At 47.5% G+C, this 13,717-nt stretch overlaps 1 non-coding gene across 1 annotated transcript; it reads left to right on the top strand.

The window, feature by feature from the left end:
* The first annotated feature begins 1,651 nt into the window (after positions 1–1,651).
* Positions 1,652–1,724, top strand: Trnai-gau (transfer RNA isoleucine (anticodon GAU)). The gene has a single exon. It is a non-coding gene; the product is annotated as a tRNA-Ile (tRNA).
* Positions 1,725–13,717: the final 11,993 nt, after the last annotated feature.

Here is a 13,717-nt window from a genome sequence, read left to right as displayed (position 1 = left end):
GTAACTTTAACAGTCACTGTGCTAACGTCATATAACTTCTAGAGCCCCCATATACATACATATATATATATATAAATATATATATATAAATATATATATATATATATATTTATACATATACATACATATATATATATATAAATATATATATATATATATATATATATATATATATATATATATATATATATATATATATATATATATATATATATATATATATATATATATATAATCGTGAAGTGGAGTCCTTAGTTGCTGCAGGAATACGCACAAAGTAGAAGTACGCTCTTCGGAGACTTTATTTCCAACGTTTCGACCTGAGACAGGTCTTCCTCAGGAGGAAGACCTGTCTCAGGTCGAAACGTTGGAAATAAAGTCTCCGAAGAGCGTACTTCTACTTTGTGTATATATATATATATATATATATATATATATATATATATATATATATATATATATATATATATATATATAGCGAATCAGAAAATGGGAAATGAGGGGCTCCGTGACATAAGACAGAAAATAAGGGTTGGCAGTCAAGAAAACCTCGGAAAGCAAAGGGGAGGTTGTGGTGGGTCATAGAAAGAGATGAAGAATTTTTTGAGTCGAAAAGAAAGTGGTGAAAAAATGCCCGCCGGGTGGGATCCGAACCCACGACCTCCAGAATACCGGTCTGGTGCGATAACCACTACGCTATATATATATATATATATATATATATAAATTACATACACATTTATATTTATATATATAGTATAAATAGAGAGTCTGTAACACAGCAAGAACAATGACAAAGAACGTCTAGTTACGAAGCGGCAACGCGACTTGCCTTTATCAGAGTACAGTTACATGCTTTTGCGGTTAACGTTCTTTGTTATTGCTCTTGCTGTGTATCCGACTCTTTACTTACATTATTTCTGCGCGCTGTGTGATTTTTTCCTACAATATATATATATATATATATATATATAGTCTGGAAACATAAAAACACGCACACAGCGCAAAAATAATGGTAAGTAGAGACAGACACACGAGAAAGACATTAACATTAAAAATAAAAGTGTCGTGACGTTTCAGGAAGAAGAGTTTGTTTCTTCATAATACCAAATGTTTACTCAGTACTGGAGAACTCTGATGCAAGGAAGTCCTCTTCCTGAAACGTCAGTAAACCTTATTTAACTTATATATATATATATATATATATATATATATATATATATATATATACATATATATTCTGGAGGTCGTGGGTTCGGATCCAACCTGGCGGCCATTTTTTCTCTCTTTCTTATTTTCCAAATTCTTTATCTTGACCAACTACATCCTCCCCTTTGCATCCGAGGTTTTCTTGACTGGCAATTTTTATTTTATGTCTTATTCCAACGAGCCCCTCATTTTCTATTCTGATTCGCTACATGCATAGCGAGGGCCTCTGTTCTGGCAGTCTTGGTGCCATAGGGAGCTTAAGAGGATTCAACGCTGGTCGACCACTCTCGAGATGTCGTAGACGCTCGAGTCAAGGCCCGGAGGTTAAAAAGAACGTCCCCTTCACCCCGAGTAGTCCGAGTGGCGCTGGCTACCACCCCCAAGCGCAGGAAACAAAAATACCTGAACATAAATACCCCAGAAAGTGGAGGCTAACGTAGCCCCGCCGGTAGCGTAGTGGTTATCGCTCCAGACCGATATTCTGGAGGTCGTGCGTTCGGATCCCACCTGGCGGGCATATTTTCTCCACTTTCTTATTTTCCAAATTCTTTCTCTTGACACCTGCATCCTTCCCTTTGCTTTCCGTGGTTTTCTTGACTGCCCATTCTTATTTTCTTTCTTAATTCAACGAGCCCCTCATTTCCTATTCTAATTCTTCGCTATATATATATATATATATATATATATATATATATATATATATATATATATATTTATATATATATTATGACAGAAATAAGTGTTGGCATTTAAGAAAACCTCGGAAACCAAGGGGGAGGATGTGGTAGGCCATTGAAAAAGGTGAAGAATTTGAACTTGGAAAGAAAGAAAGTGGAGAAAAATGAGAAAAAAAGTGCCCGCCAGGTGGGATCCGAACCTACGGCCTCTAGAATACCGGTCTGGTGCGATAACCACTACGCTATCGGAGGCAATTTTCCCCACTACTTTCTGGGGTATTTATCTTAAGGTTTTTTTTTCTCTGTTTGGGGGTGGTAGTCAGCACCACTCGGACTACTCTGGGTGAAGGGGACTACCACCCCCAAGCACAGGAAACGAAAATACCCTAACATAAATACCCCAGAAAGTAAAGGGGAAAATCGCCCCGCCGGTAGCGCAGTGGTTATCGCACCAGACCGGTATTCTGGATGTCGTGGGTTTGAATCCCACCTGGCCGCGTTTTTTCTCCATTTTCTTTCGTTCTTTACAAATGTGTTATCTGTTTCAATGACCTACCACATCCTCCCCCTGCTTTCCGAGGTTTTTTTGACTGTCAACTCTTCTGTCCTATTTTCAACGACCCCCTCAATATATATATATATATATATATATATATATATATAAATCTAGAAAAAGATAAACTCACAAAGCGCGCAGAAATAGTATAAGTAGAGAGTCGGATACACAGCAAGAACAATAACAAACAATGTTTACTTACGTAGCGGCAACGGGACTTGCCTTCATCAGAGTAAAGTTACATGATTTTGCTGTTGCAAACATTTTGAACACATTTGTTATATAGGTTTGCATAAAACTGTGAGAAAGAGCGGAAAATGTTTCGGAAATGGGGAGTGTGCATACAGTCAGGCTACGCCTATGTTACAACATCAACAAACAAACAAGAAAAATAAAAAACAAAAAAGGGGGGGGAGCGAGAGAGCGAAAAAGGGGTCGTGTTAACAATGCAGCGTTCAAGGTTGCACCATGACGGGTCAACGTATGCCGCGCGGGCTGCAAGTTCAGACAATGGGGGAAAACTGGACAACTGCGGTTTGAAAAGAAAGGGAAGAGTATACACTGAGGTATTCAGTGACTGCTGAGACTGGTTCGGGGGGAAGCGAAGATGGGTGTGCCCCCCGCTGGTCAAGAGAGCAGATAGGGGGCACAAAAGAGCATTTCACAAAAGCTAGCAATTTAACACGAAATAGGTAGGGTCACAAAAGGTTAAACATGAGTAGATCACAAAGAGATCACAAACATGAATAGATCACAAACATTTTGAACACATTTCTTTTATAGGTTTGCATAAAACTGTGAGAAAGAGCGGAAAATGTCTCGGAAATGGGGAGTGTACATACAGTCAGGCTACGCCTATGTTACAACATCAACAAACAAACAAGAAAAATAAAAAGGGGGGGAGCGACAGAGAGAAAAAGGGGTTGTGTTAACAATGCAGCGTTCAAGGTTGCACCATGACGGGTCAACGTATGCCGCGCGGGCTGCAAGTTCAGACAATGGGGGAAACTGGACAACCACGGTTTGAAAAGAAAGGGAAGAGTATACACTGAGGTATTCAGTGAATGCTGACACTGGTTCGGGGGGAAGCGAAGATGGGTGTGCCACCCGCGGGTCAAGAGAATAGATAGGGGGCACAAAAGAGCATTTCACAGAAGCTAGCAATTTAACAGGAAATAGGTAGGGTCACCAAAGGTTAAACATGAATAGATCACAAAGAGTTAAACATTCTTAAGTGATGGTGGGAACGAGGCCTCCCTCCCCAGGACAAATGGCATTGTTGAGCCGCATTAGGCTAATAAAGCTGCTGTATTAGGAGAGTTTCTGCGAATTCTGATGGCAAACTCGAGGGTAGGAATAATGAACATAGTTATAAAAATTATGAAGCCGCTAATTTTATTCGAGGGATAAGCACGTTAGTTTTCCGTAACTTTCATTAATTCCAAGCGTGGCTGACCCAAACTTATAAATGAGATAAGATTCCCGAACCTCGCGGTCGTGGTGCGTTTTGAAGGCGGATTCTAAAATCGTTGCTTTAAGATGTTCAAATGCATGCCCGGGACTGTTCACATGTCTTGACAGGGGCAAATAAGGGCAGCTTTTTGCATGAGAGCGGTGATTATTGAACCGTATTCGGAAGGGCGTTTCAGTTTGGCCGATATATTGTTGCCTACAAACAGTGCACTCTAGAAGATATACGACATTAGCGGAGTCACAGTTAAAGTTACCTTTTATATTTACGTAGTAGTCTGAAGCCGTGCTGGTGGCGCGCTGTGTAGTGGTCATGTGGGGGCATACTTTACATCGGGGTTTATTGCAGGGCATGCAGCCAGTAGTTGCCGGTCGGTTGATACGTGAGTTAGTAAGAAAGTCACCTAAATTCTTATTACGCCGGTAGACAACGCGTGGTGGTTCGGGGAATATGCTTTTTAAGCGGTCACTTTGCATTAGGATATTATGATGTTTTTTGAGCACGGTTGACACTCTTGGAGCGGAGGATGAGTGGGTTAAAACTAAGTTAGTTTTCGGGTTCCCGTTGGGGGCTTTTTTCTTACAGATTTCGTTACGGTCTAATTGGTTGGCTCGCACAATAGCGTCGTCGATAACTTTTTCCGGGTATTTTTTATTCAGGAGGGCGGTCTTGACTTCTCGACAGTTTGAGTCAAAGTCGGCTTGGTTTGAGCAAATTCTCCTAAATCGGTGGGCTTGGCTGTAAGGTATTGCTGTCTTGCAGTGTCTGACATGGCTGCTTCGGATGTGCAAATACTGCGGCGTGTCTGTCGGTTTTCTATACAGTTTAGTTTGAAGCCGACCTTGGAAGGTAGTAACGGTGACGTCCAGAAAGTTTACACTGTGTTCCGAATAGGAATGAGCAAGGGAAATACTAGGATGGGCTAGGTTAAATGCCTCAATGAAGGTGAGGAGCTCCGCCTCACCGTGTTGCCAGATCATGAATATGTCATCAATGTACCTTTTATAGTACATTGGCTTTAAATTTTGGGTGTCAAGAAAGTTTGATTCGAGGTGAGCCATAAAGATATTAGCGTAGTTAGGTCCGATTCGAGTTCCCATTGACGTTCCGCTGACTTGCACGTAATGAACTCCGTCGAACTCAAAATTGTTAAGTTCAAGAATAAGCCTAAGGAATGTTTGGAGAGCAGAAGAATCGATAGGTTTGTAGCACGATGACTGCTCATACGCAAGGGATACAGCGGCGATGCCATCTTCATGGGGGATGTTAGTATACAGTGACGCAACATCAAGGGTGACTAGAAGGCAGTTATCAGGAATTTCAATTTTTGAGATGTCTGAGAGAAAGTCATTGGTATCCTTAATGAAGGAGGAAAAGCTGGGCGGAATGTCGCAAATGAGATTATCCACATAGCGCGAGAGATTTTCGGTAACAGTGCCAATGCCAGAAACAATGGGGCGCCCTGGGTTGTTCACCTTGTGAATCTTTGGGAGAAGATAGAATTTACCGGCTACTGGGCTTAAGGGGATCAGTGAACGAGCCGTTGTTTCATTTATTGTTTTATTTTTAACAAGCTCAGCAAGTTTATCTTTGACAATTTGCTTATAATCTTGAGTGGGATCATTAGGTAGTGTTTTATAGAACGTCGATGATCCCACTCCATGATCCCAACTCGATGATCCCATTATAGAACGTCGATGATCCCAACGGGAACCCGAAAACTAACTTAGTTTTAACCCACTCATCCTCCGCTCCAAGAATGTCAACCGTGCTCAAAAAACATCATAATATCCTAATGCAAAGTGACCGCTTAAAAAGCATATTCCCCGAACCACCACGCGTTGTCTACCGGCGTACTAAGAATTTAGGTGACTTTCTTACTAACTCACGTATCAACCGACCGGCAACTACTGGCTGCATGCCCTGCAATAAACCCCGATGTAAAGTATGCCGACACATGACCACTACACAGCGCGCCATCAGCACGGCTTCAGACTACTACGTAAATATAAAAGGTAACTTTAACTGTGACTCCGCTAATGTCGTATATCTTCTAGAGTGCACTGTTTGTAGGCAACAATATATCGGCCAAACTGAAACGCCCTTCCGAATACGGTTCAATAATCACCGCTCTCATGCAAAAAGCTGCCCTTATTTGCCCCTGTCAAGACATGTGAACAGTCCCGGGCATGCATTTGAACATCTTAAAGCAACGATTTTATAATCCGCCTTCAAAACGCACCACGACCGCGAGGTTCGGGAATCTTATCTCATTTATAAGTTTGGGTCAGCCACGCTTGGAATTAATGAAAGTTACGGAAAACTAACGTGCTTATCCCTCGATTAAAATTAGCGGCTTCATAATTTTTATAACTATGTTCATTATTCCTACCCTCGAGTTTGCCATCAGAATTCGCAGAAACTCTCCTAATACAGCAGCTTTATTAGCCTAATGCGGCTCAACAATGCCATTTGTCCTGGGGAGGGAGGCCTCGTTCCCACCATCACTTAAGAATGTTTACCTCTTTGGGATCTATTCATGTTTAACCTTTGGTGACCCTACCTATTTCCTGTTAAATTGCTAGCTTCTGTGAAATGCTCTTTTTGTGCCCCCTATCTATTCTCTTGACCCGCGGGTGGCACACCCATCTTCGCTTCCCCCCGAACCAGTGTCAGCATTCACTGAATACCTCAGGGTATACTCTTCCCTTTCTTTTCAAACCGCGGTTTGTCCAGTTTCCCCCACTGTCTGAACTTGCAGCCCGCGCGGCATACGTTGACCCGTCATGGTGCAACCTTGAACGCTGCATTGTTAACACAACCCCTTTTTCTCTCTGTCGCTCCCCCCCACCCCCTTTATTTTTCTTGTTTGTTTGTTGATGTTGTAACATAGGCGTAGCCTGACTGTATGCACACTCCCCATTTCCGAGACATTTTCCGCTCTTTCTCACAGTTTTACGCAAACCTATATAAGAAATGTGTTCAAAATGTTTGTGATCTATTCATGTTCGTGATCTCTTTGTGATCTACTCATGTTTAACCTTTTGTGACCCTACCTATTTCCTGTTAAATTGCTAGCTTCTGTGAAATGCTCTTTTGTGCCCTCTATCTGCTCTCTTGACCAGCGGGGGGCACACCCATCTTTGCTTCCCCCCGAACCAGTCTCAGCAGTCACTGAATACCTCAGTGTATACTCTTCCCTTTCTTTTCAAACCGCAGTTGTCCAGTTTTCCCCCATTGTCTGAACTTGCAGCCCGCGCGGCATACGTTGACCCGTCATGGTGCAACCTTGAACGCTGCATTGTTAACACGACCCCTTTTTCGCTCTTTCGCTCCCCCCCCCCTTTTTTTATTTTTTATTTTTCTTGTTTGTTTGTTGATGTTGTAACATAGGCGTAGCCTGACTGTATGCACACTCCCCATTTCCGAAACATTTTCCGCTCCTTCTCACAGTTTTATGCAAACCTATATAACAAATGTGTTCAAAATGTTTGCGACAGCAAAATCATGTAACTTTACTCTGATGAAGGCAAGTCCCGTTGCCGCTACGTAAGTAAACATTGTTTGTTATTGTTCTTGCTGTGTATCCGACTCTCTACGTATACTATATATATATATATATATATATATATATATATATATATATATATATATATATATATATAGAGAGAGAGAGAGAGAGAGAGAGAGATGGGTTTATTTGCGAAGGCAAGGAGGCAGCAGGACGCTCAGAGAAGGCAGTCCGAAGCAAGCGGGGCAGACGGCTAGCTTTCACGCGCTCTTCTCGCGGTCCAGGCTGATGATGATCCCTGTCCGGTTCACTGGTTCTTCATCTTTCTTAAAGCTATATTACGATGGCCAATCTCCTTGAAAGGGTAGGAGATAATTGTATCTCTTCCGCACTACAATCATCCCCCCGCGGCGAAGGGAGCCACCCTGTCGACTTAGGGGAACGCTACGACAACAGGATCGTAATAACGCTTGAGGCGTTGCACGTGGACTGTCTCGCGGCCTCGGCGACGAAGGTCTGAGGACGGGGTTAGTGGCTCCATGACGTAATTAACAGGTGACGCGCGTTTGACAGCGCGGTATGGTCCGTGGTACTTGCATAGCAGCTTGCTGGATAGACCGGGAGTAGAAGTCGGTATCCAAAGCAATACCAGGGGGGAGAAAAAGTCGCTTCTGGGCGGTCACCATCTCGACGATGTTTTTGGTGTGACTGGTCTTCAGAAGTTAAATCGCGGGCAATCTGGCGGCATTCTTCGGCGTGGCTGCAGAGTCGAGAAATGGTCGTGTGCTCAGAAACATCAGGTCGATAGGGGAGAATTGTGTCGAGAGTGCAGGATGGTTCACGACTGTAAAGAAGGAAAAAAAAGTGGAGAATCCCGCGGTAGACTACATCGCGGTGTTATAGGCATACTTCACAAAGGGAAGAATCGTGTCCGAGTTGGAGTGGTCGGAAGAGATGTACTTCGCGAGCATATCGCCAAGAGTGCGGTTAAACCTGTCCGTCATCCCATTTGTCTGCGGGTGGTAGGCAGTAGTGGTGCTGTTAGTCACGTTGCATTTTTCCAGGATAGCTGCTATCACTTCCGACAAGAAGACACGCCCTCTATCACTTAGACGTTCACGTGGTTCTCCGTGACGGAGGATGAAATGCTGTAGAAGGAAAGTAGCAACTTCGCTCGCCATGGCAGCGGGAAGCGCAGTGGTCTCAGCGTAGCACATTAGGTGGTCGATAGCAACCACGGCCCAACGGTTTCCGGTAGAAGTAGCTGGCAGCGGCCCGTATAAGTCAATACCGAACCGATCGAAAGGTCGCGCTGGGCAGGGTAAAGGCTGCAATGGACCGGTTTGTTGCTGAGGCGGAGACTTCCGACGCTGGCAGTCTTCGCATGCCCGAACAAACTTCATCACGAAGGTGTACATGCCTCTCCAAAAATAGCGCTGTCGCAGTCGTTCGTACGTCTTCAGCACGCCTGCATGGGCACAATGCACATCCGCATGGAAGCTTTCACAAATGGCACTCCGCAAGTGACGAGGGAACACGAGCAACCAGTTGCGTCCTTCTGGGCGATAATTGCGGCGATAGAGCAGTCCATCACAGCTGGCGAAGTGCGCAGCCTGACGTCGCAGCGCTCGGGGAGTGGTACAGAGCGTAGGATTAGAATGGAGGTCGCAGAGGAGGATATCCAGGGATCCTTCCGCTGTTGCCCCGCCATGTCCTCAAAAGGTTGGAATGTCGGGGTAGAGTCAATGGCCATGAGCTCTGCCGTATCCGTGCCCAGAGATGAACGTCAGAGTGCGTCCGCATCATTGTGTTTTCGACCAGTCCAATATATCACGCGGATGTCATATTCTTGGAGGCGGAGAGCCCAGCGGGCAAGGCGACCAGAGGGATCCTTTCGTGACGTCAGCCAGCAAAGGGCGTGATGGTCTGTCACGACATCGAAGGCACGGCTGTAAAGGTAGGGGCGGAATTTGGCAATAGCCCACACGATGGTCAAACACTCTTTGTCCGTGATGGAGTAATTGGATTCGGCTTTTGTAAGCGTACGGCTTGCATAGGCAACAACGTACTCGTCAAATCCTGTTTTCCTTTGGGCAGGTACAGCTCCCAACCCGACGCCACTGGCGTCAGTATGGATCTCGGTGGGCGCACGAGGATCGAAGTGACGCAGTATAGGGGGTAAGGTGAGAAACCGACGTAACGTCGAAAAGGCTGCCTCGCATGCAGGAGACGAGGTGGACAAGTCATGGCTTCCGCCGAGGAGCTTGGTCAGAGGTGCAATAACCGATGCAACATTTGGAACGAATCGCCGGAAATAAGAGCAAAGGCCAACTGAACTGCGCAGGGCTTTTAGATTGGTCGGTTTCGGGAAGTCGGCCACAGCTTGTAGCTGAGCAGGGTTAGAGGAACACCGTCCTTTGAAACCAAATGACCTAGAATTGTAAGTTTTCGGGCAGCGAAATTGCACTTCTTTAAGTTTAGCTGTAGACCAGCATCCGTTAGGCAATGCAAAACTTGCTCTAGACGAGTAAGATGGGTGTCGAAATCGGGGGGAAATATAACGATATTGTCCAAGTAACATAAACAAGTTTTCCACTTGAGGCCACGCAAAATGTCGTTCATCATGCGCTCAAAAGTGGCGGGCGCAATACACAACCCGAACGGCATTACGTTAAATTCGTATAATCCGTCGGGGGTCACAAAGGCGGTTTTTTTCACGGTCATCGTCTGCCATCGGCACCTGCCAATAACCGGAGCGTAGGTCCAGCGATGAAAAGAACTCAGCTCCTTGCAGATAGTCTAAGGCATCGTCAATCCGGGGCAGAGGGTAAACGTCTTTCCGAGTGATCTTGTTAACTCGGCGGTAATCCACACAAAATCGGATAGATCCATCCTTCTTCATAACAAGCGCGACTGGAGAAGCCCAAGGGCTATTAGATGGTTGAATGACGCCACACTGGAGCATCTCATCAACGTGGGTTTCGATGACGGAACGTTATTTGGCCGAAACGCGATACGGTCGCTGGCGCAAACGACGATGAGAGCCAGTGTCGATTCCATGAGAGACGGTGGATGTGCGACCCAAAAAAGTCTTCTGACAGTCAAAGGAGGATTGAAAACGCTGAAGAAGGGTCAGAAGCTGGTCGCGCTGAACAGGATCGAAGAAGAAGGAAGAAAACTTTATTAAGAAAGGATGGCCCGAAGCCGCAGGGGAAGGGGGAGGGCAGGAAGGACGCTAGTAATGTCCAGCCATCGACGCCGCACAGACAAAGCTCCAGAGTGCTGCCAAGGTGCCCTTGACACGCCAAGAGGGCCGAATCCACTCTTCGTAAGAGTGAACCCACGCCGGGCGGTGTTGGGCGCGAAGCACGGCAAGGCCCGGGCGAGACCAGTACGGGGGATCCCTGGCCATGGGGGGCATCCCGGTAATGAAAGCGCCCACAGGCTGGCGAGCGAGGCATCTTCGTCGTACCGCCGTCAGCCCGGGGAGACCATAGCCAGCGGAGCCCGCTTCGATCCTGACGAGGAGCGCCAGCGTCGCCGACATGCCCGGCGCCTTCACCTCCAGTCATCAGTACCCCAGAACCCGCATCCTCTGCCTCCTGGATTATCTCGCGGTGCCCAGGTTTTTCTCAACCGGGCCCGTTCTGGCTTCGCCATAACCGCTGACATCGTCGCACGGTGGCGAGGACGGCACACTCACTTTGACCCTTCGGGCAATGAATCCCAACACGGCAACACCATACCGCAGGCAGGTTCTCCGACGTCAACAATGGCGGGAAACTCCCATTCTGTAGACCTCGCAGGACCTCCACAGACCGGATCAGCTCCCAGTTCCTCCCCTTCTCTCTTGGACCCCAATCTGCTCTGCTACGCATGCCATGGCACAACAAAGCCTGACCTTCCGCACCTCGTCTGAACAGGATCGAGACTGTCGTCTACGGCGGGGACGAAGGCAGCAGTGTCAAAAGGTAGAGGTCGGCCCATTGAATTGATTGACAGAGGAGCTGACATATCCGGGAAGTCGACGAGGTGGCTATCAACAGCTTCCACACGCCCAAGGGACTCACCACGAAGCACAGTTAATGGGGAAGGAGATGCATTGCACACAGCCATAGTGCCTGCCCCATTCTCGATAGTAAGAACTGCATAGGGGAGAGAGGTACCTTTGCGGTGGGAAAAAATATTAGAGTGCGTGAGCACGACTGTTGCCTCGGAAATTGTGTTACAGGTCACTGGTATCAGAACAGCAGAAGCTGGCGGAATTGTGCAATCGTCGGCGGCGCATAGCTTAGAAGAAAGTGGAATACTATCCTTTTCGGCGTCAAACAGAGGAAGTAAAGCAAGCTCGGCACGGGCGCAGTCAATAATGGCGCTATGACGTGACAAGAAGCCCCACCGTAAGATTATGCGATGGGAACAAGAGGGCAGGACGAGGAACTCGATGATGTAGAGCTCATTTTGTACTAAAATCCGGGCGGTACAAACGGCGAGGGGCTCGACGTGGTGCGCTGTGGCAGTACGGAGATGAAAACCGGAAATTGGCGTCCTCACTTTTCTTAATTGGCGGCAAATCGCTTCGTCCATAACTGATACAGCATCTCCTGTGTCAAGTAAGGTGCAAGTGGGGATTCCTTCCAAGTCTACTTCAATCGTGTTCGCAGGGGACAGACAAGGGCTTCAGTATTTCGACGGTACCGCAGTTCTTGCCTCCGGAACTGCGGCGATTAGTTTTCCTCCGGTGCAGTCGAACGACGCCGCATCGGCCGGATGGAACGGCGTCGAGGAGAGACGGACCGGCGGGCACCAGAAGAGAGTTCGTCACGAGAAGGCGGCGAATAAGGCGGCTCAGCATGGGCGTCGTTGTAAGGGCGGTAAGAAACATACGCGTTATCAGCGTAGGCTGGCCGTCGGTAAGCGTCTCCTGGCGGTGGAATCCCACGGCGGCAATAACGTGCGACGTGGCCAGGAATTCGACAAGAGAAACATGTTGGCCGGTTATCAGGCGTTCGCCAGGGGTTGGTGTGGAGCGGCGACGGGCGAACCTGAGTAAGATGTGGCGGCGGCTGTGGGCGGCGTCGAGGCACATAAGCGTGAGCCGGGGTCCGTGCCGCAACTTCAGCGTAGCTAAGTGGCGCCGGAACAGGCAAGAGCTCGGGAGCAGCTGAAATGGCGTCAGCGACTTGCTCCCGAATTATTTGTTGGAGTTGCGACGACTGGCAGGATCTTCTGTCGGCGACGACTGCTGCGGTAAACAAGGCAAGAGAGAGATCTGCCGGGCGACCTCCTCACGAATCAGCTCTTTGATGCGCCGCAGCAGGGACGGGTTTCCGTCAACTTCCAGCGCACAGAGTGGGTCGTCACGCTGCGACAGTCGGCGATGAGTCAAGGTGCACTGCCTGCGCAACTCGTCGTAACTTTGGCACAGGCTGACGACTTCGCTTACGTGTTGGTGATTTTTCACAAGCAGCATCTGGAACGCGTCCCCGTCGATGCCTTTAAGGTTGTGCTTAACGGTGTCTTGCTCAGGCATCGATGGATTCGTGCGTCGGCAGATATCTACCACATCCTCAATGTAACAGATAAAGGTCTCACCGGCCTGTTGAGCCCACTCTCTTAAGCGCTGCTCCGCGAGAAGCTTGCGCACAGCTGGGCGGCCGAATACACGAGTAATGTTCGTCGTAAATGCGGTCCACGTTGACCTATCAGCTGGATGGTTCAGAAACCATTGTTCAGCCACGCCCCTCAAAGAGAAACCCGCGTTACTGAGCTTCGTGACCTCGTCCCACCGATTGTAAGCGCTTACTCGCTCAAAAGAAGAAAGCCAGTCCTCGACGTCCTGATCGTCTGCGCCACTGAACTGCGGCGGGTCACGCTGGCGGATCGCGCCGGAGCAGATGACAGCCGGCGGGGAAGGTGGCGCGGTGTGTTGGGCATCACCAGGCATGGTTGACTCAGTGGGAGATGGCAGGGTACGACTGCGGAGCTCCAGTCTCGAGGGTAGGCGGGATGAGCTGAGGCGGAGAACCCGCACACTCCACCAAACTGTAACATGGGATTATTTGCGAAAGCAAGGCAGCAGGACGCTCAGCGAAGGCAGTCCGAAGCAAGCAGGGCAGACGGCTAGCTCTCACGCGCTCTTCTCGCGGTCCAGGCTGATGATGATCCCTGCCCGGTTGACTGGTTCTCCATCTTCCTTGAAGCTATATTACCATGGCCAACCTCCTTGAAAGGGTAGGATATACTTGTATCTCTTCCGCACTACAATATATATATTTATATATATATATATC

Source organism: Haemaphysalis longicornis, unplaced genomic scaffold (assembly GCF_048455015.1).
Source record: "Haemaphysalis longicornis isolate Haplotype H1 unplaced genomic scaffold, Haemaphysalis longicornis Haplotype H1 scaffold_3, whole genome shotgun sequence".
Taxonomy (NCBI): domain Eukaryota; kingdom Metazoa; phylum Arthropoda; class Arachnida; order Ixodida; family Ixodidae; genus Haemaphysalis; species Haemaphysalis longicornis.
The sequence above is the reverse complement of the archived record's forward strand: the minus strand, read 5'-3'. Positions and strand labels throughout refer to the sequence as shown.